We start from the raw sequence: 24,700 nt of genomic DNA, 5'->3' as shown, positions 1-24,700 counted from the left end.
ACATTTGTTTCCTTTGTAAAAGCTACCCAATATTAAATGGTTGAATAGAACTGCTGTGATAGTTATTTGTCCTCTATTAATAGGGTTGAAGGATAAGAAACACAGATGTTAAGAACAGAAGCCAATGGTAGAAGAGAGAGACAACCCCAATCACTCACTGTATCCCAGAACCATGGCAGGGTGGAGGAAGACAAGGAACAGTCCTGACTCATAGAGGGAGCCCTTGAACATATATACTACATAATGTTAATTATTGTTGATAACTTTCTGCCATCTGCTTTTGACCACCAATGTATCTTTCCCTTTCTCTTTGGGTCATTTTTAGTTTTACCTCTCCTAAAAAGCTTAGCACCTGCTATGTGCTATTTCTGAATCCATAAACATATAGCACTCTTGAATAGAATACTGGCATGAGAGAAAAAGACTTTTGCAACAGTGAGCAAATTGTTATCATTGAACCTAGATCTAGTCTGAGGTCATCCTACTCAATTTTCTGACAAGATCATTATCTATCATCAATGCCTGTCCAACACACATATATTGAAGGACTAATTAGATGGTCTACCTGTCTAGTTAAATGTCACAATCTCGGCATTAGGATAAATTTTACGTTATACTGTAATAGCAGGGGTCAAGAGAAGGATATGCTTGTGATACAGGAAAAGAAGAATAATCACTGAATTTTTAAGTTTAAAAGGGAAAGGATAAAAGAAACCCTTAAACTTTTCTAAAATCAATTCAGGAAAACTTGGTGGAGTGAATAAAATTTCAAAAGCAATTTTAAAGATTGGAGAAAGGTGATTTGTCAGAATGCTGATGTTGTGATGAAACAAAAAGTCATCTCAGGTAGAGAGAATCAAAAAAGTGAGATGACAGGTTCTAAGTTTCTAATCATTGGCAAAAGTGAAGTGGAGTTTATCTGTTTGCATGCCAGGGATGTTATGAAGGGGATTCCTTTAAAAAAATAGGCGTTTGGAAAGATGATCGTGAAAGTCCCCCAAACTTTATGATTATTTTAAAATGTGGCACTGAGTTGGGCAGAGATGGCCCTAGAGAAAGGGGTTAAAATTTTAATACTAGAAAACCATCTTTTTAAAAGGCATTGATACTACCCCTCCAAAATAGCTAGATACACATATAGATATACATATATGTAGACATATACATAGAGGTAGAGGTAGAGGTAGAGGTAGAGATAGAGATAGAGATAGAGATAGAGATAGAGATAGAGATAGAGATAGAGATAGAGATAGAGATAGAGATAGAGATAGAGATAGAGATAGAGATAGAGATAGAGATAGAGATAGAGATAGAGATAGAGATTCATCATTTGCACTAAGGCATAAATGAATGATAATGGTTTAAAGAGTTACATATATATATGTGTGTGTGTGTATATATATACATATATAAATACACATACATACATACATATATACATATATATATATATATATATATATATATATATATATATATATATATATGTGTGTGTGTGTGTGTGTGTTCAAATCCGGCCTCAGACACTTAACACTTACTAGCTGTGTGACCCTAGCAAGTCACTTAGCCCAATTGCCTCACTAAAAAAAAAGAAAATAATGATAATAATGATAATGATGATAACAATAATAATAATAACAACAATAATAATAATGGTGGTAATATCAGTCTCTCAAAATTAATCTTTGGTCAATGTATAATTTCCACACAAACATTTTTCTTTCCTTCAATATGTAGCATCTCTCCACTCTCACAGCATCTTTACCTAGACAAGTTGTCCCAAGGTTCAAGGTATTTCTGTAAACCTGCAATCAATTGAAAACAAAGTTCATGATTCTCCATTGAAATGATTATTTTTATAAATCAGAGAGAGGACAAAGTACAAATCAAAGGCATTTAATGATGTAGCATAGAAAAAAAAAGTAGTAGGGAAAAAATTTCCTAGAAACCTGAGGTTCACTGTTTTACAAATATATACACTGGCAGTAGGAAGAGTGGTTCCTCCTAAGGAACATGCTTGAAGTGGTGAGAACATAGGTAATCTAAGTGTCCAGGTTATACGTGGAAGAACATAGATGCACAGAAGAAATTGAAGTGGCCAGGCTTTGAGCCCCACCCTCTAAATATATGAATAAATTCTCAAAGAAATGTAAATATAAAGAAAGTGAAAATTAATTCTGATGTTACTTTGAGTACCATAATAACTCAATTTCATTTAATTTGGCTAGGATAATTACTGTTTGTCAGTATTTTTCCCATTCTTGCTTGTTGTAAGAATAAAATGATATGTGTGCAATATTTTTCAAACCCGTAACAATATATTAGTGTTAATTATCATCATCATCATCATTATATCATTTTTATAATATTGCAGAATAAAGAATCCCAGACTGGACAAGACATTGTAAGTAAGAATGTACTCTTGATCTAAAACAGAACAAAATAAAAATTTAAATATATTTAATGGCTTGTAGTATCCAGAAACTGGCTGTTAATTTCTGATGGATATGTTATACAGAAGCATGAACGATTTGTGTACAAATTTTTTTATAGCTAATAATTTCAGTGAAGGTATTGTGATGGATGAAGTTGCAAATAATCTAAGGAAGATAAGGCACCTAAAATGCAGTGTGAACATGACCTGCTGAGCATTTCAAAACCCTTTCTTTTCTGTAATATTAGTATTTCTAGCACTTCCTCTGAATGAAGGGGCAGGATTTTAATGACCCCCAGGCTATATTTATATTTACAAATTGAAAGCTTATATTTATCCTGCTGGCAAATACCTACTCTTGAGAGTCTGTCTTCAGGCAAGGACCTTTCAAAGCTAGAGATACTACTTTGCATTTTATTCATTTCACACCAACTGAATCTGATAATCTCTTTCATTATTTGGGGTTAGGAGTGCTTGAGCACTCCCAGGAGGTTAGAATTCAGATGTATCTGAAGGGGTTGAGACTGCAAGTTTACATATGATACCTTCTGTGAACTCATCTAGGTTTCCCTTTATTGCATGCAAAACGAGGCATGGTTTTTCTATTCATCATTTTAGGTCATCTTTTGCACATCTTAAAAACAGTTTTGTATTTTGAAAGGTTTATTTATTTATTTGTTTGTTTCTGTAGCAGCTAAAGGAGCTCCTTTACTGCCCTGGGCAAGAATTGTATTGTTTAAATTGAAGGATGAGTTTTCATCACTGTTGACCCTTTGAAACCACTTTCCTGTTCACCAGTGTGGAATTGAACTTCTCCATGTTTTTATACACAACTTTAACTTACAACAAAGCCATTTATGATAATGTTGCTAACAACACATTCCAAAACTATGAATATACACAGAGTCAAAAACAGAACAACCTTGGGAAAAGAGTTGAAACAATTAGCCTCAATCCACCTGACAATGTCAATATTTATTCAGGAAAACAAAACATTTAATGCATATATGACCAAAATTGTAATTATCTTAAAATAAAGGATATTATAATGCATTGCTCATTTTATTCATATATCAGACAAAGTCCTATGCAAATTTCCATGATGCTTTATCATGACATGGAGTTAATCCTGATCTTTCTCAGAAGGTAACTTCAAAGACACTCCACTGATAATGTTCAAGCTCTATCAGGATCTGGGGGTTGAGAGTAAGGGGAGAAAAGAGGGGTCGTATTTTCAAAGATAGTCCTAGCAATTGATTATATTGGTCATAAAACCAACCTATCTAGGTACACAAAGATACTGAAAATTATATAATATACAGAAGAGTTTTTGGTCTGGGTTCTGTGCTACACACATGCTAGAATGATAGTAGCAGATTGACAGTAAGAGGAACAAAGGATGTTAAGAATTACACAATTTTATGATACCTTATTTATTTGTTTGTTTGTTTATTTATGGGTCAATGGGGGTTAAGTGACTTTCCCAGGGTCATACAGCTAGTAAGTGTCAAGTGTCTGAGGCCAGATTTGATAAGTGCACATTCAAAATTTTCAACATAAATTAAAGGTATAAGCCCCAAAAATGTTTTAAATGAATGAAAGGGTAAAAACAGCAACAAAAATGCCACCACCACTTCTATTATTACTACTAATACTACTATTTTTATAGAACCTATTACTGCCCAGCACTATGCTAAGGACATTACAAATATGAACTTGATCCTTGCAAAAACATTGGGAGGTAGATGCTATTATTATCTCAATTTTATAGTGGAGGAAACTGTGACAAACAGAGGTTAATTTAAGGTGGAATGGAATTTGGGCCAAATTGATCGTGAGGCATCCCAAAATAATTATAAGATCAGTGACTCAGTTTTCCAAGTTTTATTGCAATACTGTAGGTGACCACAGGGAGAGAACCAGAATAGTGGAAAGGTATCTCTGGAATAGTGAAAGGAAAGACAGTTATATGTATAGTATAGATAAATTGATTATCAGTCTCATTATAATAATCTCCACCTTAGGTAGGTACAGGGGAGGGTTTATCCTAATTTGGACTTCCTGGGGTCCTAAACCAATCCCTGAGGCAGGTACCTTTTTCAGTGGAGGTGTGTTTTTGGAGTTTAAATGTCATAAGGTGAATCTGGGGATAAATTTGGCCTTTTCTGTTCATGTCTCTTTCTGTTTCCCCCGACTAGTTTCAAAATATCTTCCTTTTTCTTTTATTTCTAGTCTGAGTTTCTATAACCTGTCAATTTTATCATTGTTGTATTCTTAGGCCTTCATGGCCTAGCTTCCTCTGTTCCTCTTATGGGTACTGATTACTGTGGGTATGAGAACCTAGCATCCTGACTTGTAAATTCTCCATTAACTGGGGTCTGAATCCCTCTTAGAGTTCATATGTGAATTAGAGCTTAGGTCTTAGCTTTTTCTGTTAACCTCTTTTTGCTTCCTACATCAAAGTGACTTGGTCAAGGTCACATAACTAGTAAATATCTAAGGTTAGATTTGAAATCAGATTTTACTGACTCTAGACCCACTGCTCTATTTACTCCACCAACAACCCTGCCTTCAATGGGAGAGGAGAAAAGAGAGAGTGATTGAATTGGATTTATTATGCATATAAGGGAAACTAGAAACATTTCAGAATGCCTCCAGAACAGAGGGCATATCCAGCTTTAGTGAAGTTATATTTATGTAAACTGTTTGGTTTTGAATGATTTTTTAGAAAGATCAGTACAGATCAACTAGCAGCTCTGAGTTGTCTAATGGATCTATGGACATATTATATATGTGCATGGACATATATGTGTGTGTTTATATGTATATATTTATAAATAAATAAATAATGTGGTATGTTTTTTAAATTACTTATTATTCCTATGGATCTCAGTTTTGGGTAAGCATATATTAATTTATTAACGTAATATCCCAGTAAAGAATTAACCGCATATCTCCCTAACTTCTCACAGTCTCAGACCATGTGGTAGAGAAAGCAGGGAGAGAGCTTCAGCATGCCAGTTAGTGGGAGCAGAAGAGAAGTACTCAAAGAAGTAGACCTAGAAGACCTAGAAGCCAGAGAGCCAAGCCAAGAGAGATACTGGCCTATTCTAGGATTTTTATCCTCTTTCAATACAGGTGGGTCATTATACATTGATCAAAGCTAATTGGTTAGTATCATTCAATTCCAATGATTGACATGATTTGAAAGTGGTCCACATTAAAATGAACTCCATAGATGACATCAGGGGAAAGACCCTCCCTCAAGTTACTTAAGGAAAAGTCCATTATCTAGGTGTGGTTTGATCCCATCAGTCTTTCACTGAGCTAGACAAAAGAGTCTATCTCCATTTCTTTTGTTCCCTTGAGTTTGTCTCAAATAAGATTTGCTGAAATTTCTCAAGAACTGGAGTGGGTGGGTGGGTGGCAGGGTGGGGGAGAAAGCACCGAGAAACTGATCTCTGAATCACACCAAGAAATCCATTATTAATAATTATTTTCTCACAATAGATATAGCCAACCATTAATTGGTGACATCACACACACCAAAGATGAATGAGAAAATACAAATCCAGATAGCATTCTGGAATTTTAGGATTATCTAATAACATTGCTGAATAAATAGTAAGATTTCTTTTGTTTGGTTTTTTGTTCTTTTCAATTTGGAATTTGAGACCAATCCCATGTGGTTGAGATTAGCCATAACTAGGGGGCAGCTAGGTGACACAGTGGATTCAGGAGTATCGGAGTTCAAATCTGGCCTCAGACACTTGACACTTACTAGTTGTGTGACCCTGGGCAAGTCACTTAACCCCCATAGCCCCACAAAAAAGTGAGAGAGAGAGAGAGAGAGAGAGAGAGAGAGAGAGAGAGAGAGAGAGATTAGCCATAATTTAACTTTGCTCAGTGGATTGTGTTTGATTGCTTGGTGCAAGTCATTGAAAGAAGCACTTGAAAGGACAATGCTAAATTCTTCCCAGATGCCCAGAGATTATTCTGGAGATATTTCTTAATATTGATAAATATCTCAATCCCACTCAATTTATTTAGCCAAGGACAGGCAGGAGTTCTGCATCAATTTTGTGATGTTTAAAATCTAAATTGTGGTCACCTTAAATCAGAAGCTTCAGCTCCAGTCTAGCCTAGAGTTCCAGCCTGGTTGGGTTCTTCCTGAAGTCCTCCTCCACAAGCCTGCTTGAATCAGGAACACCCTCTCCCAAGCTGTTTGTGGAAGCTTTTTTATACATCTGGAACAGAGGCGGTCCTTACACCCTGCTTCAAGGTGATTGGTTGGCGTCATCCAAATCCATTGGTTTTGAAGGTGTTCTCAAGTTGAGTTCGCAGTCTAGTTTCTGAGAACAATACCTTCTTAAGGGATAGCCAGGTGTGATTACAATCCAATTAACTTGATACAATCCAATTAACTTGAAGTAGGCTTAATCAGCAGTCAATCACTCTCACTTGATTCAATCAGTATAGATTAATCTACAGGTGGGTCTTTGAGTATCTGCTAAAATCCCATTATTTCATCACAGTTTAAAAAATGTTCTACTCTCATGCCTTAACTATGTACTTTGTGAAATGTGAATTGTAATTCTCTCTCTTGGGAGCACCCAATGAGGGGCTCCTGAAAAGCATAGAACTCAAGAACCAAGAGTAATTCCCTAATGCCTGAAGAAAGGATTGCTACTTGTACATGGGAAATAGAACACACACACACACACACACACACACACACACACACACACACACACACACACACACACACACACACACTACCCTAGAGGATTCTTGGACTTTGCTGCTTTTTTATGTTGCTTGCTTCCTTTCCATCATCATGGGAGAGCAGGTTCAGGCTCCAGTAGCATCCACCCCCAGCATTCCAGACAAACAGTGGTAGCACATACACCACAGCAACCTTCTGCAGGAGACATTTAGGCCTGCTATAGTGGAGTGAAGTCAGGCCTCAGTAGTGGTTGCATCATAATTCCCAGGCCTACAGCAACTGTCTGTTTCAATATAGGGCAGGAGATCTCAGACTCCAGTTGGAAGTTATCAACAAATTTCCCTTGATGCTCTATAAAAAACTATAGCTTAAAAGCTAGGATGGAGTGAGGTGGGGGTGAGGAGGCTGGAAAAGAGTGGCATAATTCTCAATTGTTATTAGAATTCACCAAGAAAAAAGAAATGTGCTTTCTATGTTTTCCCCTCCCTGGGGTGGAGAGAGAGAACCATATAGAATAACATAAATATGTACTCATAGTATAAAGTCAGATATACAGGCAAGTACCTACACCCATGTGGATACTGATTGATGTGGAAAGATGAACCTCTTTGGGGAGTGCAATTATACTCTGTATAAGAAACTCAACTCATTATTATTCTGTAGTCCAGAAATTCCATAGTGACTTTAAAAAATAAGTGAATGAATAAAAGAAAGAATAAGGATTTGTTAAGATCTTACTAGGTAAAAAAAAATCACTGTGCAAAGTGTTGAGGAACTTGAGAGAAAAGCAAAACAGCCCCTGATCTCTGGGTCTTTCTATTCTAATAATAAGAGACAACATATACAATTCTATTTTCCTCTGTTCCAAACTTCACAAACATTAAACTTCTTGTGGAACCCTTTTTGAAGTATGTATCTATATACTTAATTTTATGACTCTGAATATACCTCTTGCTGTGTTTTTTCTTCAGATATCTTATTTTATTTTATTCTTTTTTATATTAATAAGTATTTTTATTTATAATTTTGAGTTTCAATTTTTATCCCTCTTCCGTCCCCTCCCCTCTCCCCGTCCCTGAAGCAGTAAGCACATATGGGTTATACATGTAATTTTATGTAAGACATTACCAAATTAGTCATTTTGTCCAAGAAAACTTGCATAAAAGAAAAGAATGAAAGAAAGTGAAAAATAGCATGCTTCAGTCTGTGTTCCATCACCTTCAGTTATTTCTTTAGAGGTGGATAGTATTTTTCATCAATAGTTCTTGATATGTTTTAATGCTTCACCATGTATGTAGTTTGGGGTATGTTGTAACTTGTCTGGAATTTGTTACTACACATGCATATAAGTTTGGAAGATTTCAAATTCTGAAAACTTAATCTATTTGACACTATTCTGGTTGATTAAATGACAGGATTAACAGGTCTTTGCCTTGAAGTGGGTTAAGAACAATAATGGATAACAGTAAAATTGGCATGGAAACCTAAACAATTCTCAATTCTCAATTAAAATTATCTGCTGGGGGGGGGACTTTTCATTTAGGGGAAGGGATGGAAGAGAATTAGATCCCATCTTTACTATAACAGCTGCTTGTCATTTCATCTTTGAAAAGGGAAATTTTATCAGTTTCAAGAAAAAGGTCAAATTGAAAAGTTGTTGCCCACAATTAATCTGTAACTGAAGAAAATTGTTAGAGGAAATTGTTTTCCCAAGGTCATCATCACGTAACAGAATTTGAAACTAGTCCTAGTCTCTGTCAATAGTTAAATACTTGCCTTCACCTTCTCTATTCATAATCCATTTTAATACTTCAAGAGATCATCAATATATTCTGAGTGTTGCTCTGCCTTTATCTACTCCATTCATCTTTACCAGAAGAGTCAGTCTTTGATGAGAAATAGGACCTACTGTAGCCATAGCATATACTACATGCCACTCACATGCTGTGTGTTTTACAAATACCTCAATTGATCATCACAACTCTACGAAGTTCTGTTATTTATAATTTATAGTTGAAAAAGCTGAGGTCATATAACTAGTGAATATCCAATGTAAAATTTGAACTCAGGCCTGCTTGACCCCAGGCACAGCACTCTACTCACTAAGTCATCTGACTGCTTCATTTGACTTAACAGGATTGTATTCTAAATATCATCACAGAGTCTATGCCATACAAATCCCATGGATTGCAAAATAAGTGATGCAGCATTGCTTTACAAAAGAGTTTCTCTACCCATCCAGGATGATTTGACAATATTGAAATATTAGGAAAATCTTCTTTAAAGATATACATCATTGATTTCTTAGCAAAACCTTTCAGAAAGAGTCCAGATCTATAATATAAAAGAAATAATTTTCCTTCCCTGGAAACTACAACTATTGAGGTAGAGTTATACTGTAAGATAATCTCAAAAAAAAACCCCAAAACACTTCACTTTTGCATGCTTAAAGATCATTTTAATTAACATGGAAAGAAGAACTTATGTAGGGTGAAGTTGGGTTTGTGAGAGCTATGGTACAATAATAGTTTCAAAGTTATTTTCATTACTTTTAAGGTTTTTTTTGTTTTTGTTTTGTTTTGTTTTACTGTTTTTAGAAGGTCTGGTAGTCAAGTTTCTAATTTATGTTTTTCCATAGTTGTATAGAAGGTTTGCTTTGATCTGTTTTGTTTTGTTTTTTTCTATATGACACTTAAAAGTTTTCAAAGTGCTTTATAAATATGATCTCAGTTGATTTTCACAACAACCCCTGTACTTAGATACTCTTTTGCAGATGAAAAAAAAATGAGGTTGAGCAAAGTTAAGTGACTTGCCCAGGGTCACACAGTTAGACCATGTCAAAGGCAGGTTTTGAAACAAGGTTTTCCTGACTCCAAGTCCAGCACCAACTACATCTAGAAATGCCAGTCTATCTCTTATTTGTGCACTCACTTGAAACAATCTAACTTGAGAAGATGCTCACTTGGAAACAAAATTAGGAGATACTGTTTCTAAGACATAAAAGTTGAGGACACAATAATTTAAGATTCATAATATTCACCTTTGGACCTCTTTAATATGCATTAATGACCTCATCCTTCTTGGTGTCAAACATCTACACAACACACAATCTCACCCACCCCCTCTGGGAGGTTGTTCTAAGGCTTATTTAAAAAGATTTCAGTAAAATTTTAGTGAAAGATTATATAATACATAATAATTCATTTTTACTTGTATATGTTATGCCCTAGTATTTTTTTCTTTTCTTCTCCCCATGTGTTTTTCCTTTAAGAAAGACAGTTACATTTAGTTAATGTTTCCCACCACACCCCAGGTCTTGTGACTCCAGTCCCGGTGCTATCTCCAATTTATCACATTATATGATTTTTTAAAGCCAAGTAGAAGTACAAAATGAACCAAAATTAACATTGCACAGATATACTAATGGTTAATACCCATTGCTTTCTAGAGACACGAGTTTGAACAAGGTAGATGCTTGATGCTGAGTTCCTCTGTTTCAGCTTTTCCCTCTGAGAAAACGTTAGTGCCTTGAATGAAGGCATGGAGCAACCAAAGACCTACCTTATATTGCTTTGTACACCAGCAATTTTTTCTAATTGTCCACAATATTTCGCCTATCAATACTCTGGGTTTCCTTAGAGGATATAAAGAAACAACCCAGCTGGCCTTTTTCTCAAGAAATAAACAGAAACTGCACATGGAATGAGAAGAAACAGAGTTCTGTTTATTCATTTTCCTCTTGGATTCTAGAGGAGACTAGCGTTTTGTTGCAATCCCTGGAGGAAATTCCGTGGTATGAGGCTTGAAACGTCCAGGATAATTAAGACAAACTACTCTTTTTAGCCCAACAAAAGAAATATATCTTTCAAAATAACTCCCTCTTGAAGTTTCAGAACACAAACAGCCTCACTCTATTGAAACAGCTCAGAGAGCTAAATCAGTTGTCAATGCCAACCTGAAATGCCGCATAGTACACTGCCACCGGCACATCCTACATTACCAGTGGGCACAGCCACATTGAGAAATGCTGACTAGAGAAAGAAAAAGAAGCAAGATTTCCCACTGCCACAAAATGTAAATAGCCAGGGTTTCTTTGTGACAGACTCAACTCAAGTTAAAAATGGTAAACCCTTGAGGAGTGCAGGGAGGCAAAAAATGGTAGAGAAAACAGTCTGAAGGCTGTTTAGCATTTCACACAGTTTCTCATTTAGTTGTCATGGGTGCATGTTAACTTGAGTCATGTGGGAGTTCATGTCTTCTGGAAGAGACATGTAGCACATTAAAATAAAGGAAATATATAATTCTTTGTGATTTCACGGCTCCCTTTTTGAGGTGGCATGGAGTAGAGTGGAAAATGAATGTCAGCAAGAGTGGTGTAGTGAATTTCTCTAGGTAAGTAGTCATGACTGACATAGCTAAAACATGGCTGAAAGTCCTTCAGTTTCTGGTGACATTTTCTTAGATTTGCTATGTTTGTGGTTTTTTTTCTAATAAGCTTTCCACCTAAAAATCACACTCAGTCATGTTGTCTTTGAAAAATAAATGTTCTGTCTTTCTTTCACTATACCTCTAGGAACATTGACAAATGTGTTTTCTTCAGTTACTTCAGAAGATGCATGAAGGCATCCAAGTGGATGTCCCCCACCCACCGTGTAGATCACAAATCTTTATAGACCTTAATAGATTGTTTCTTTAATTTTATCAATTCTGGAGGGGGGGGAATTTTTGGGGGGGATATGGAGATGGCTTGGGGGAAGAGAGCACAATGAGGAAGCCAAGTGTGATTTCAGCATCAGAGGTTAATTTATAGTCTTAAAGAATAGTCTGAAGGTACTGAGAGGTTATGACTTAACTAGAGTTATACAGAGAGTATGTAGTAGAGATGGCACTTGAATCTGTCTTCCTTGTTTTGAGACTACTTACTATCCTCCATGTCACATCATGACATAGTGATGTGGTAGGAAAAAGTCTTTTTCCAAGTATTATAACATGTTAGTATCATCCTCACATCTGTTTGTGTGTGAATATTCTCTCAGCGAAGGAACATTGAAAGGTAAAAAAAAAAAAATAATAAAAATTTGGAACAAATGGGGAAAAATGCATTTGCAAAAATTCTGTCTTTTTCCCTGAAAAATAGTAGGACCCCCTAAAACTTCAGACATTTTAGACCAACAAAGAATAACTACATTGAGCAAAGAAAACAAATTATTTGGATAAGTTGTGAATGACAAAGACTTTTTATACCTCTAGGCATAATTTTCCTCAGAAATCATTTCCACATGCCTTCTTTTGCCATAAAGTTTAACTTGAGTTGAACAAAGGTTATTCTGGATCAATAAAAACTCTGACAGTTCTTAACAGGCTGGAACACATTGTAGTACTGGCCCAGTGGACAGGCTCTTTAACAGAGGTCTGGTCACAATGTGAGATATATGGATGTCATTAAGAGAGGGGAGAGAGAGAGAGACAGAGACACAGAGAGAGAGCCATCTTTATGTATCTCTGTGTGTATCTATTTGTGTGGATGGATGGATGGATGGATAGATCTATTTATCTATCCAACTTTCTATCTTTTTTAACCTCCATGAATCATGAAGACTATCTACTAGGGTATAGATAAAGGCTTTAGAATTGAAGGCTCTCCATAATCTTGTCCCTAGCGACAAGTTAAAAATGGTCTTTTGTTACTCTGGTACATAAACCTTGCATTTAAACATATCTATCTGATTCCCAAAGACATCAAGGATATTTCCTATCTTTTTGCCTTTCTTTCTGCCATTTCTTTTATCCTGTGAGGGCCAAAATTTAGTATACAGAGCCTTATTTGGGTGACTTGTCTTAATATTGGGGTCCCGGAAATATGAGGGACCTTTTAGGTTCACCCTCCCCTCTGAACTGCCTTTTTTTGATATTTCTCCCAGTCCAATAAGAAAAGAACCTTTAAGCTTTAATTCTCAAAAGGATCAGATTTTATTACTTGGGAATTAATTAACCAACAAAGGTAAAACGAATAAAAATCAAAGAAAAGGAAATAGGAAAATAGAAATACAGATAAATACTCAACTCTAAACTTAACCTATTCAATCCTCAGACCGTTTCCAAATGAGCTAGTTCAAAGGAATTTAGGGTTTTCCATAATTAATTCACCAACACCTGACCAAGGAAAACAGCCTCCTGAGACAGAGTAAACACGCACCACCACCACAAGGGCCAAAGAACAAGAGACTGTGTTCTGGAAGATGTCTAGTGTTCCAGAAGCACCCTCCGCCTCCGTTCAGGGAGTGTTCAATCTTTCCTCCCCCAAAAGGGGAGGTTCTTCAAAAACTGCCTATGGAGAGTTCTCATTTTGAACTCAGTAGCATATGTCACCTCAGAGTGGGCCGGGTGTGGCCCCTCCCAGCTAAAAGTCAGCTAAAAATGGCAATATTAATCTTTACCAAAAATAATTTTTACCACAATCTTTAATGCCTACCTTCCCCCTAAAGCAGAACAGCAAAATATCCCTTTTCTACCAATTCTTAGTTCTTCCATCCAGCCTTTCTTAACAATATCAGACATTGGTCATTAATCCTAATTGTTTGTTTTTTTTGTTTTGTTTTGTTTTTTTAATTTTGATTTTTGCCTTCTTATTAAGTTGTAGCCTTGAAGTTTAAGGATCTGGGTTTGAATTCTCTCCTAGCTCTGATACCTCAGCTCTGAAACCTAGTTTCCTAGTTGCAACTAAATGCAGCTAGAAGGGGGCAGCTAGGTGGTGCAGTGGATAGAGCACTGCCTCTAGATTCAGGAGGACCTGAGTTCAAATCCAGCCTCAGATGCTTGACATTTACTAGCTGTGTGGCCCTGGGCAAGTCACTTAACCCTCATTTCCCTGAAAAACAAAAACAAAAGCTAGAAAAAGAACAAATTAAAAATCCCTAATTAAATTTTAAATTAGAAATCCTGAAAATCAAAGGAGAAATTAATAAAACTGAAAACAGGAAAACTATAGAATTAATCAATAAAACTAAGAGCTGGTTTTATTAAAAAAACAAAATAGATAAACCTCCCATTAATTTGATTAAAAAAAAGAAAGAAGAAAACCAAATTACTAGTATCAAAAATATAAGTGGCGAATTCACCACCAATGAAGTGGAAATTAAAGCAATAATAAGGAGCTATTTTGCCCAACTGTATGCAATAAATTTGACAATCTAAATGAAATGGATAAATATTCACAAAAATACAAATTGCCCAGGATAAAGGGGAAATAAAATCCTTAAATAGGGCCATTTTAGAAAAAGAAATTGAACAAGACATCAATGAACTCCCTAAGAGAAACTCTCCAGGGCCAGATGGGCTAACAAGTGAATTCTAACAAACATTTAATGCACAATTAATTCCAATACTATACAAATTATTTGAGAAAATAGGTGAAGAAGGGGTTCTACCAAATTTCTTTTATGACAAGGTAGAACCAATACAGAGAAAGAAAATTACAGACCAATTTCCCTAATGAATATCAATGCAAAAATCTTAAATAAAATATTAGCAAGGAGATTACAGCAAGTGATCACCAGGATAATACACTATAACCAGGTGGGATTTATACCAGAAATGCAAGGCCAATTCAGCATTATGAAAACTATCAACGTAATCAACCACATCACCTCAATAACAAAATTAACCAAAATCATACGGTTATCTCAATAAATGTAGAGAAAGTATTTGACAAAATAAAACATTCATTCCTATTTAAAACACTAGAGAGTATAGAAATAGGGGGGTGATTTCCTTAAAATAATAAGCAATATCTACCTAAAACAATCAGCAAGCATTATATATAACAGGGATAAGTTAGAGGCATTCCTAGTAAGATCAGGGGTGAAACAGGGATGTCCATTATCACCCCTATTATTTAATATTGTACTAGAAATGTTAGCAATCAGAGAAGAAAAAGGAACTAAAGGAATTAGAATAGGCAAGGAGGAAACAAAACTATCACTCTTTGAAGATGATATGATGGTAGACTTAGAGAATCCTGGAGAATCAACTAAAAAACTACTTGAAACAATTAACAACTTTAGCAAAGTTGCAAGATATAAAATAAACACACAAAAATCACCAACATTTCTATACATGACTAACAAAGCTCAGCAGCAAAAGATAGAAAGAGAAATTCCATTTAAAGTAACAGTATAAAATATAAAATATTTGGGAGTCTACCTGCCAATTTAATTTACCTATTCAGTGCCATATCCATCAGACTACCTAAAATTTATTTTATAGAGCTATAAAAAATAATAACAAAATTCATCTGGAAAAAAAAGTCAAGAATATCAAAGGAACTAATAGAAAATAAAATGCACAGGAAGGTGGGCTAGCTGTACCAAATTTGAAGCTATACTATAAAGCAGCAGTCATCAAAACTTTTTGGTACTGGCTAAGAAATAGAATGGTGGATCAATTCAAAATAAAACACATAATCTATGCAATTAATTGATAAGGATATAACATTGACACAGGCAACATATACAAAACAAGATTGATAATTCCTCAGTCTGAGGATATTAAAACTTTGCTTGGGGACATAGAACAGTTAAGTGAACTACCCAGGATCTCAAAATAGTTTGTTGTAGAACAGGGAGGAATCCCCATTTAAGAAAAATCAAAATTGGGATGATTCATAGGAAGTCACTCAGTTCTTCTGCTACTGAGTTGGACGTACTTGTCATTATTTCTAGCTGCACCCTTCAATGTAAAATATAATTATCATTTTTACTTAAATTCTAATTACTTCCAGAACCTCATTTTTAAAAGCATTATTTATCTAACCATTTATATTGCTTCCTACATGTAAAATGCAGGCAAAACTCAAAAATTCATTAAGTTATTTAAAATGTGTGTGGATAAATGCACTGGCTGCTTGAAACTTTATTTTAGATGAAAGGAAGTGCTTTATCTTCATGAAAGCATTACAGTGATTCCTGCTTACCTAGTATAGTGCTACAACAAACTCTAAATCTCTTATTGGTGCCTTTGTAAAAAGAAAGCAGCTTTGGGACATAGGAGTGATTTCAAATTGTTTGATATATGTATTAAGTATATTTCTTGCATATTATATGGACAAATCCAAACTTGTTCCACAGGTCAAATCATCAGAAAGAACAACCCTCCAAATGTTTAAAAAATTATTCAGCCTTATCATGCCATTAAATTTTTTTTTAACATGGTGTACATGAAAGCTTTACTTAAATTACCATGGAAACCATTTTGATAGGATTACCAATACATGAAAACTTTTAACATAAATTACTGAGGGTAGTTGTTTCCTAGAATGTTTATTATTTGAAAGGGTGATTGAGACAGAATGGGAAAGAGGGCCCTGGGAGGAATAGACACTAGGACACAGAGACACAGATAGAGACGGATTGCATAGAGTGAGGAAGATGCAAAGAAAAACATTTTTTTAAAGTTTGCAAACATCTTTGATTTTATATCCAAGATAATCTTTACAAAACTGCATGACTAAAATATCTCTACTTCCAAAATCCCCATGGCAACTTATCAATTGTTGTTAATGCTGTGTCTAATTGGTAAAAGATCATGGAGAACTTTTAAAACTAGTAATTAGCACTATTACTAGACTTTTTTTTTTCATTGTTTTGTTTGTTTTGTAGGTCTAGATAGCCTTACCTATGAATGGAGACCAGCTCTCCATAGGGTGTCAGATAGATGAGAATATCTTTTAAGCCTTCTTTTACCACCAAATGATGGTCATACTTCTTCCAAATAGAACCTGTACTCTTAGCATATGGCTTTAACTTTAGGGAGTGAAGTGCATATGCCCTTGAGAGACAAAATATTTCCATATATTGAGAGTTCATTTGCCTAGGAGAAAGTAGGAGATCTAGATATCTTTGGGTTCTTGTGCCAGGAATATTTCTTTATCAAATTTTCATATATGGACTTCTGGTACCAAGATGGCAGAGTGAGGAAGCAACCTTCTGAAGCTCTCCCAAATTTCCCCTCCAAACCAATATAAAACTACCTCTCAATCATTCCAGAAACATGGAAGCAGACTCCCATCCAGGCAGGAAAGGTCTTTCTTCCATTGGTGGGAGGGAAGTGAGGTCCAGGAGCAGCAGCAGCAGCAGCCCATCAACCTTTGGGCTCACAGCAGGGAGGCTGAAGAATTGCTCTGAGCCTGGGGCAAATCACCAGAATGAAGCTCTGCCCTCCTGCAAACCAATAGCCCCTTAGACAAGTAAACAGTCAGGGCAGCATAGTGGGGATCCTCACCAGACACCCACAGCTAGCACAGACCACCATGGAGACCTTGACCCCACTGCTGACCAGTAGTGAAGCCCCACCCAAGACTGGTCAACAGCAACTTCCCACCCATGAGACCTCCCAACAGAGAGAATCTTTTTCCAAAGCAAACCAGCATCGAGGGGCTCCAACCCTCAGCATATCTGCAGCAAAATTATCCTTCCTCGGGCTGTTGACAGAGTGACTCTGTTACCAAAGCAACTTAGCTACAGGATCCCCATACTTGGGCAGATTTGCAACAAAATTACTCCTCCAGGACCAGGTAACAGAGCAACACAGCAGCAGGGAACCACCCTTGAGAAGGCCAGCCCAAAACCAGGGGAGGCCAAAAGGAAGAACTAACCCTCCAATACCAGTCAGAAAGGAAACTTACTCTACAGTGAAAGCAAGTGGCAAAGCCCTGAAACCCAGTGAAAGCCACTATTCAAACCCAGAGCCTCAGCATAAAAACTTGGAACAATGAAAGAATAGAGTCCAACTCTCTCATAAAAATATCAGGTCACAAAAAAGGCAACAAAATGGCCATAGGTGAAGCTTCAAAGAAAAATGTAAGTTAAATTAGTCTCAGACCCAAAAAGAATTGCTAGAAGAGCTTAGAAAGAACTTCAAAAAGCAAATTAGAAAAGTAAAAGAAAAATTAGGGAAAAAAATAAAAGTAATGCAAGAGAATCATGAAGAAGAAATAGAAAAATCTGCTGAGGAAAATAACTCCCTAAAAAACAGATTTACTCAAATGGAAAAGGAAGTACAAAAGGTCAATGAAGAAAATAATTTTAAAAAAATTAGAATTGAAGAAATGGAAACTAATTACTTTATGAGACATCAAGATACAATAAAACAAAATCAAAAAAGTAAAAGAAAAAATATAAAAAAATTGAAATTTTTCATTGGAAAAACAATTGACCTGGATAATAGATAGATCTAGGAAAGATAAAAGATAATAGAAGAATTATTGTACTATCTGGAAGCCATTGTCAAAAAAAAAAAAAGGCCAGACAATATCTTTCAAGAAATTATCAAAGGAAACTGCCCTAATATTTTAGAAGCAAAAGGCAAAATAGAAATTGAAAGAAATATCAAAATGAAAACTCTCAGGAACATCATTGGCAAATTTCAAAGCTCACAGATCAAGAAAAAGTATTACAAGCAGCCAAAAAGAAAAAATTCAAATATTGTGGAATTACAGTCAGAATTACACAAGTTTGGGGGCAGCTAGGTGGAGCAGTGGATAGAGCACTGGCCCTGGATTCAGGAGGACCTGAGTTCAAATCCGGCCTCAGACACTTTACACACTTACTAGCTATGTGACCCTGGGCAAGTCACTTAACCCCAATTGCCTCACCAAAAAAAAAAAAAAAAAAAAGAATTACACAAGTTTTAGCAGCTTCCACATTAAAGAACTGCAAACCTTGGAATATGATGTATTGGAAGGCAGAGGAGTTTGGTTTACAACCAAGAATCACCTACCCAGCAAAATTGAATATATTCTTTCAAGGGAAAAATGTATATTTAATGAAATAGAAGACTTTCAAGTATTTCTGATTAAAAGCCCAGAGATGAATAAAAATTTTGACCTCCAAATACAAGACTCAAAAGAAAAATAAAAAGATAAAAAAGAAATAAGAAAGAAAAACTGTAAGAAATTCAATAAAGTTAACTTGTTTATATTTCTATATCATAAGATAATATTTGTATGCCTTAACATTTTTATAATAGCAATTAGAAGAAGCATATGTAGACAAAAGATATGGTTATAAGGTGACATTGATGGGACGACACCCCAAAAAACAAAAAAAAGGGGGTAAAAAAATAAATGGAAGAAGGAGAGAAAAAATTGAATGGGGCAAATCATGCCAACAAAATAAAAAAGAGGCATGAAAGAACTATCATAATGGAGGGGAAGACAGGTGGGGGTTGGCAGGCAAAGATTAAATATTATTCTCATCAAAGTTGGCTCAAAGAGGGAATAACATGCACACTCAGTTGTGTGAGAAAACAATTATTGATAATTGATTTCTTGGGGACACACAGAGATCTAGTCTTAGCCTTTTCTTTATGCCCACTTGCCCTTTTGGGACCATGCCAAGAGCTGATGGGTGGATCAGTAGAAATGGAGATTAAAACCACACCTATCTTAAAACACCTTTGCCTTCAGGGTATCTGTCTTTCACTGGACCCTGACCTCATCAAGGTAAAGCTCATTTTAGTATGGAATACCCTCAGCTTACATAAACCAACAGAATTGAATGATGCTAGTCAATTAGCTTGAATTAGTGTGCAAAAGCCTCCTATATAAGAAGAGGAAAAGAGACTGGGATAACATGGTGAATGCCATTCTGGGTGGCATGATAGGTGAGGAAGGCTGTCTGGTAACTAAATTCTATAAGTAATGTAGGACTTCTGAACTCTCCTTGGAGCCATGTGCTCTCTCTTAGAGACAATATGGTGCTGGGGTATTTTTGGCTTGTGTTAAATGTGGTCAATGCTCTCCTAACATTCAATATGATTTAATAAATGCTCTCTCTTGCACTGGGGGCCCACTTGAACAAGCCACACATTCTTTTCTCCCCTGCTTGACAAAATGTGCTGGGTATGTAACTAGTGGGGAAGTAAGTCAGACATGCCGTCAATACTTTAGTAATATGTCATCTTAATAATAAATGCTTCCAAAACTGCTGCAATAGCAGTTAATTTATAAGTAACAATATTTTAGAAAGCCCAAGCCTAGTTCTTCAATAATTAAGAAAGTAAAAAGCTAGTTCCTTGGGGAAGGAGGTGATCATAAGTAAAACACTAGTGAGGAGGGAAAGGGAGAGGGGTAAGTGCGTCTGTGTGGGAATAACCAGGTTAAAAATAGCATGGAGAAAAATAAATAGTTAGTCATCATAACTATAAATGTGAATGGGATGAACTCACCCATTAAACAGAAGCAGATAGCAGAATGGATTAAAAACCAGAATCCTACAATATGTTGTTTACAAGAAACACATTTGAAGCAGAGAGATACACACAAAATAAATGTAAGGGGCTGGAACAGAATCTACTATGCTTCAGCTAAAGCAAAGAAACAGGGGTAGCAATCATTATTTCAGACAAAGCAAAAGCAAAAATAGATCCAATTAAAAGAGATAAAGAAGGAAACTATATCTTGCTGAAAGGTGCCATAGACAATGAAGTTATATCAATACTTAACATATATTCACCAAATGCTATAGCATATACATTTTTGAAGGAGAAGGAATGCCCATCAATTGGGGAATGGCTAAACAAGCTGTGGTATATGATTGTGCTATAAGAAATGACAAGCAGGATGATTTCAGAAAGGCCTGGAAAGCCTTGTATGAACTTATGTAGAGTGCAGTAAGCAGAACCAAGAGAATATTGTGCACAGAGACAGCAATAGTGTTTGATGAAGAATTGTGAATGACTTAATCTTTTTCAGGAATACGATGATCCAAGACAATCCCAAAGGACTATTGATGAAACATACTACCCACCTCCAAAAAGAATTAATGTTGACTGGACACAGATTGAAGCATGCTATTTTTCACTTTCTTTCATTTTTTTTTCTTTTATTCAAGTTTTCTTGTACAAAATGACTAATATGGTAATGTTTTACATAAGTGCACACATATAACCCATATCTGATTGCTTACCACCTCAGGGAAGGAGTAAGGGAGGGAGGGAAGGAGAGAAAAATTTGGAACTCAAAACTATAAATAAAAATGTTTATTTTTTTTAAAGTTAGTATATGAAATAATTTTTGTAAAATATTTAGCAAAGTGCTGGGCACTAGTAAGTGCTTAAAAAATTCATGTACCTATGACTTTCCTCTGGAAAGGGATTTCCCTTATGGGGGTAATTTGGTTTTTGTATTTGTTTTTGTTTTTTTTTTTAAATATTATCCTCGTTGCAAAAGAAAAAAAGGAAGTATAACCTTTTAAATAATGGAATTTTTCTTAATTAAATGTTCTCTATATAGTTGGGCACATAATATGAATTTTAAAATAACTGCTGATTGATAGCTAATCCAAACATATTTATTAATATATGACAAAATATTTTCTTTGCAAAACTTTATTTTTAGGAATTTTAGAGAAAATTTTAGTGCAATGGTCCAAAGACAAAATTGAAGTCAGTTCATGTTTTAAAATTCACTATACTTTAAAAACTGATGAGTAAGTAGGAAGTACTATCATAATATTAATTCCACATTTATGTTCTATGTACCTCTGAGCTAAAATATCTTCATTTGAAAAATTTGGATAATTATACCAGATCTTCACTTTACAATAATCCACCAAAGACAAACAAGAAAATATATAATAGGCAATATTATATAAATTTCATTTGAAAATGTATAAGCAAGTATTTAAACAAAACTCACTTATGCTCTCTTCCCCATCTCCTTCCCTGACCTCCTTTCTTTTTCTTTCTCTCCATCTCCCCCTCCTCTTCTTCTCATCTTCCCTTCCCATCTCTCTCCCTCTTACTCTTTGTCTTCGTTATCTCCCTCTCTCCCTTTCTCTCTTCTTTCTCCCCTCTCTCTCCCCGTCTGTTTCTCTGTCCTTCTCTTTCCCTTCCTCTCCCTTTTCCCCCTCGCTCCCTCCCTTTTTCCTCTCCTCTCCCCTCCCTCATCTTTCTCATTTGGTTCCGTGGAAAGAACTGAACCTTGAAGTCAGAAGATTCAGGTTCTTCTTTACTTCATTGCTTCTCTCTATTAGGTTTATGACTTTGGGACAACCTATAACTTCTCTGATCATCAGTTTCCTCGCTTGCAAAAATGAGATGATGATACTAGAGCAACCTACATTGTAGAATTGTGTGAATAAAGTGCTTTGTAAACAGCAATTAGCTACAGAAATATGATCTCTTTTTATTATTGTTGTTTTATGGATAGTTCCTGCAGGACAGAAGTATTAAAATGATCCTTGAGAATCTTCATGAGGCGCATGAATTGAGTTGGCCTCAGAATTTTATCAACCACCTTTTGCAGTTCATTCTGTTCCTGATAGAACAATCAATCAATAAGCATTTACTAAATGCTCACAACTCACCAAGTCTCTGTCATGCCAGCCTCTGACATAGTGTTGTCTCACCTCTGGGAAAGTCACTTTAAAAGTCAATCTTCTAGGCAATTATCTAAGACACAGAAAGAGCTGATTTGCATTGATAAAGGGAGTTTCCTGACTAGGAGTTCCCTACAGTATTAACTCATTGGTCTAGTTGTGGTTTTTCCTCCTTTCTCAGAGAATCCTGTGCTTAACACGTTTTCTGTCTCAGAGAAAGTATATTAAATGCTTTAGTAAATTATTAAATGTTTATTAAATTCTAGATGACTGAATGACATTTAGTATTCCTAGCCCTATGTATCAGGCATTGTGCCTAGATCTATTAAAAAAGGTAATCTGGGAAATTAAGTAAATCAATCTGTTTCTGCCTTTGTAAAATGATCAACTCAAAATCTACAATCTTGTAATCTCTAAGTTTCTCCATCTTTAATTCAATGACCCTCAAGGAAAAATGTCCTTCCCCCGCCCACCACCACCACTTACTTAAGTGTCTAAAATTGCCTAGGAATTTATTTTCACAGATCGGCTTCTCCAAAAGTGAAGACACAATGCATAGAGTCTAAAATTATTTATCAAAGGATTCACACACACACACACACACACACATATAGTCTCTATATGAGTATTCTGAATGGATGGTATTCCCCTGGACCTCATGTTCCCTAGGAGCCTAGGTGATATAGTTTATCAACAATCTCCCAATGGGAACACTATTACTAAAAACCACAATAGTTATGTAAAGGCCAAAATTCTAGCTAGTCTGTCTAAAATATCTAATGAGCAGTCACCAATAAATTATAAGCTTTAGCAAGAGTTAGACTTTTAAGCATTTATTAAGGAGAATAAGAATTTGGTGAAGAGAAAGGGAAAGGCCTAGACTCATCTATATATTAAAGTGAGAGAGCATTCCTAGCTCTGCTCTCTGCCAGAATCCACACAAAAGAGCGAGAGTCAGAGCACCAGGCTCCCCCTTCTTCCTCCCACCAGCAAACGTCACTTCCTGATGCCAAAGAAAAGACTCATGGTCTTGCCCTCAGAGATCTTCACCTCATGGTGGAGCTTTTCTACAAATAAATAACCTATCAGTGAGTAGATGGAACCCAAGTTTGCTTTTTTTCCCTCCATGTACCTATTCAGTACTTGATTAAAATGCAGTTGCTGTAACAGGGAAAGTTTTAACAGAGTTAAAAGTCTCCAGCAGGTGGTGTCATTCCAATCGTTACAGTTCATTATGTCTACATAATGAATTAAAATTAACATTTTAAATGGAAAAATTAAAATTCTAGACAATGGAAAGGTAGAACTATATTTTTAAATTATGTACATACATGACTGCTAGTTCAGTGGTTCAGAGCAGAGGTGTCAAATTTGCACTCATCTCAAAACATTCTTGAGAGCAGCCGGAATCACATTACAATGAAGATCTTATTTTAATGTGTTGATGTATTAATAAAAAATAAATATATAAACACGTGTGGTTTTCTAAGTCAATATGTGGACCATAGAGATCTTTATCTAAGGTTTAGTGAAACCCATTTATATTTGAGTTTGACGCTACTGGTTTAAAGAAAACTAATATAAATCCAAGTCTCATGTGGGACAGTTGTCCAGATAACTGATTGCAATGGAAATTGGGAAAGATAGCACTGATGAGTCCAGGTAGGTCTATGTCTCCTGTTGGAAAAGCCAACTAACAAATAAGCAAAAACATATAAAACATAGACTTTGTTAATGATAAGTCTAATAACACTATCTCTATATATGAAAAATAGAAAAATATTATTTAAATGTCATATGAAGTACTGAGAAATTAAATATCTCATTTAGAGTAAATCCTCTTCGTAATCTCATCTCAACATCTATGTTTTCATATGAGCAGTCAGTAGGAAGGAACTAGAGCTGCATCTTAAATGAGCATAAGCAACATTAAAAAAGTGAAGATAACGATCAAATTATTTGAGTTTCATGTTTCACACTAAGAAGCCATGTCAGTCTATAAATTCAGATGGTTAACACATATAAACTTATATGTAAAAAAAGGTTTATTTTTTAATTTCAGAATAAAATAAATACATTAAATTTTATAAAAATACTTAACAGACACATTGATTTCCTTTAGAAGTACAAAAGTGATTGTTCCTTGCTTGGTTAATTTTTCTA

Source organism: Dromiciops gliroides, chromosome 6 (genome assembly GCF_019393635.1).
Source record: "Dromiciops gliroides isolate mDroGli1 chromosome 6, mDroGli1.pri, whole genome shotgun sequence".
In the NCBI taxonomy this organism is placed as follows: Eukaryota; Metazoa; Chordata; class Mammalia; order Microbiotheria; family Microbiotheriidae; genus Dromiciops; species Dromiciops gliroides.
Note: the sequence above shows the minus strand (reverse complement) of the source record.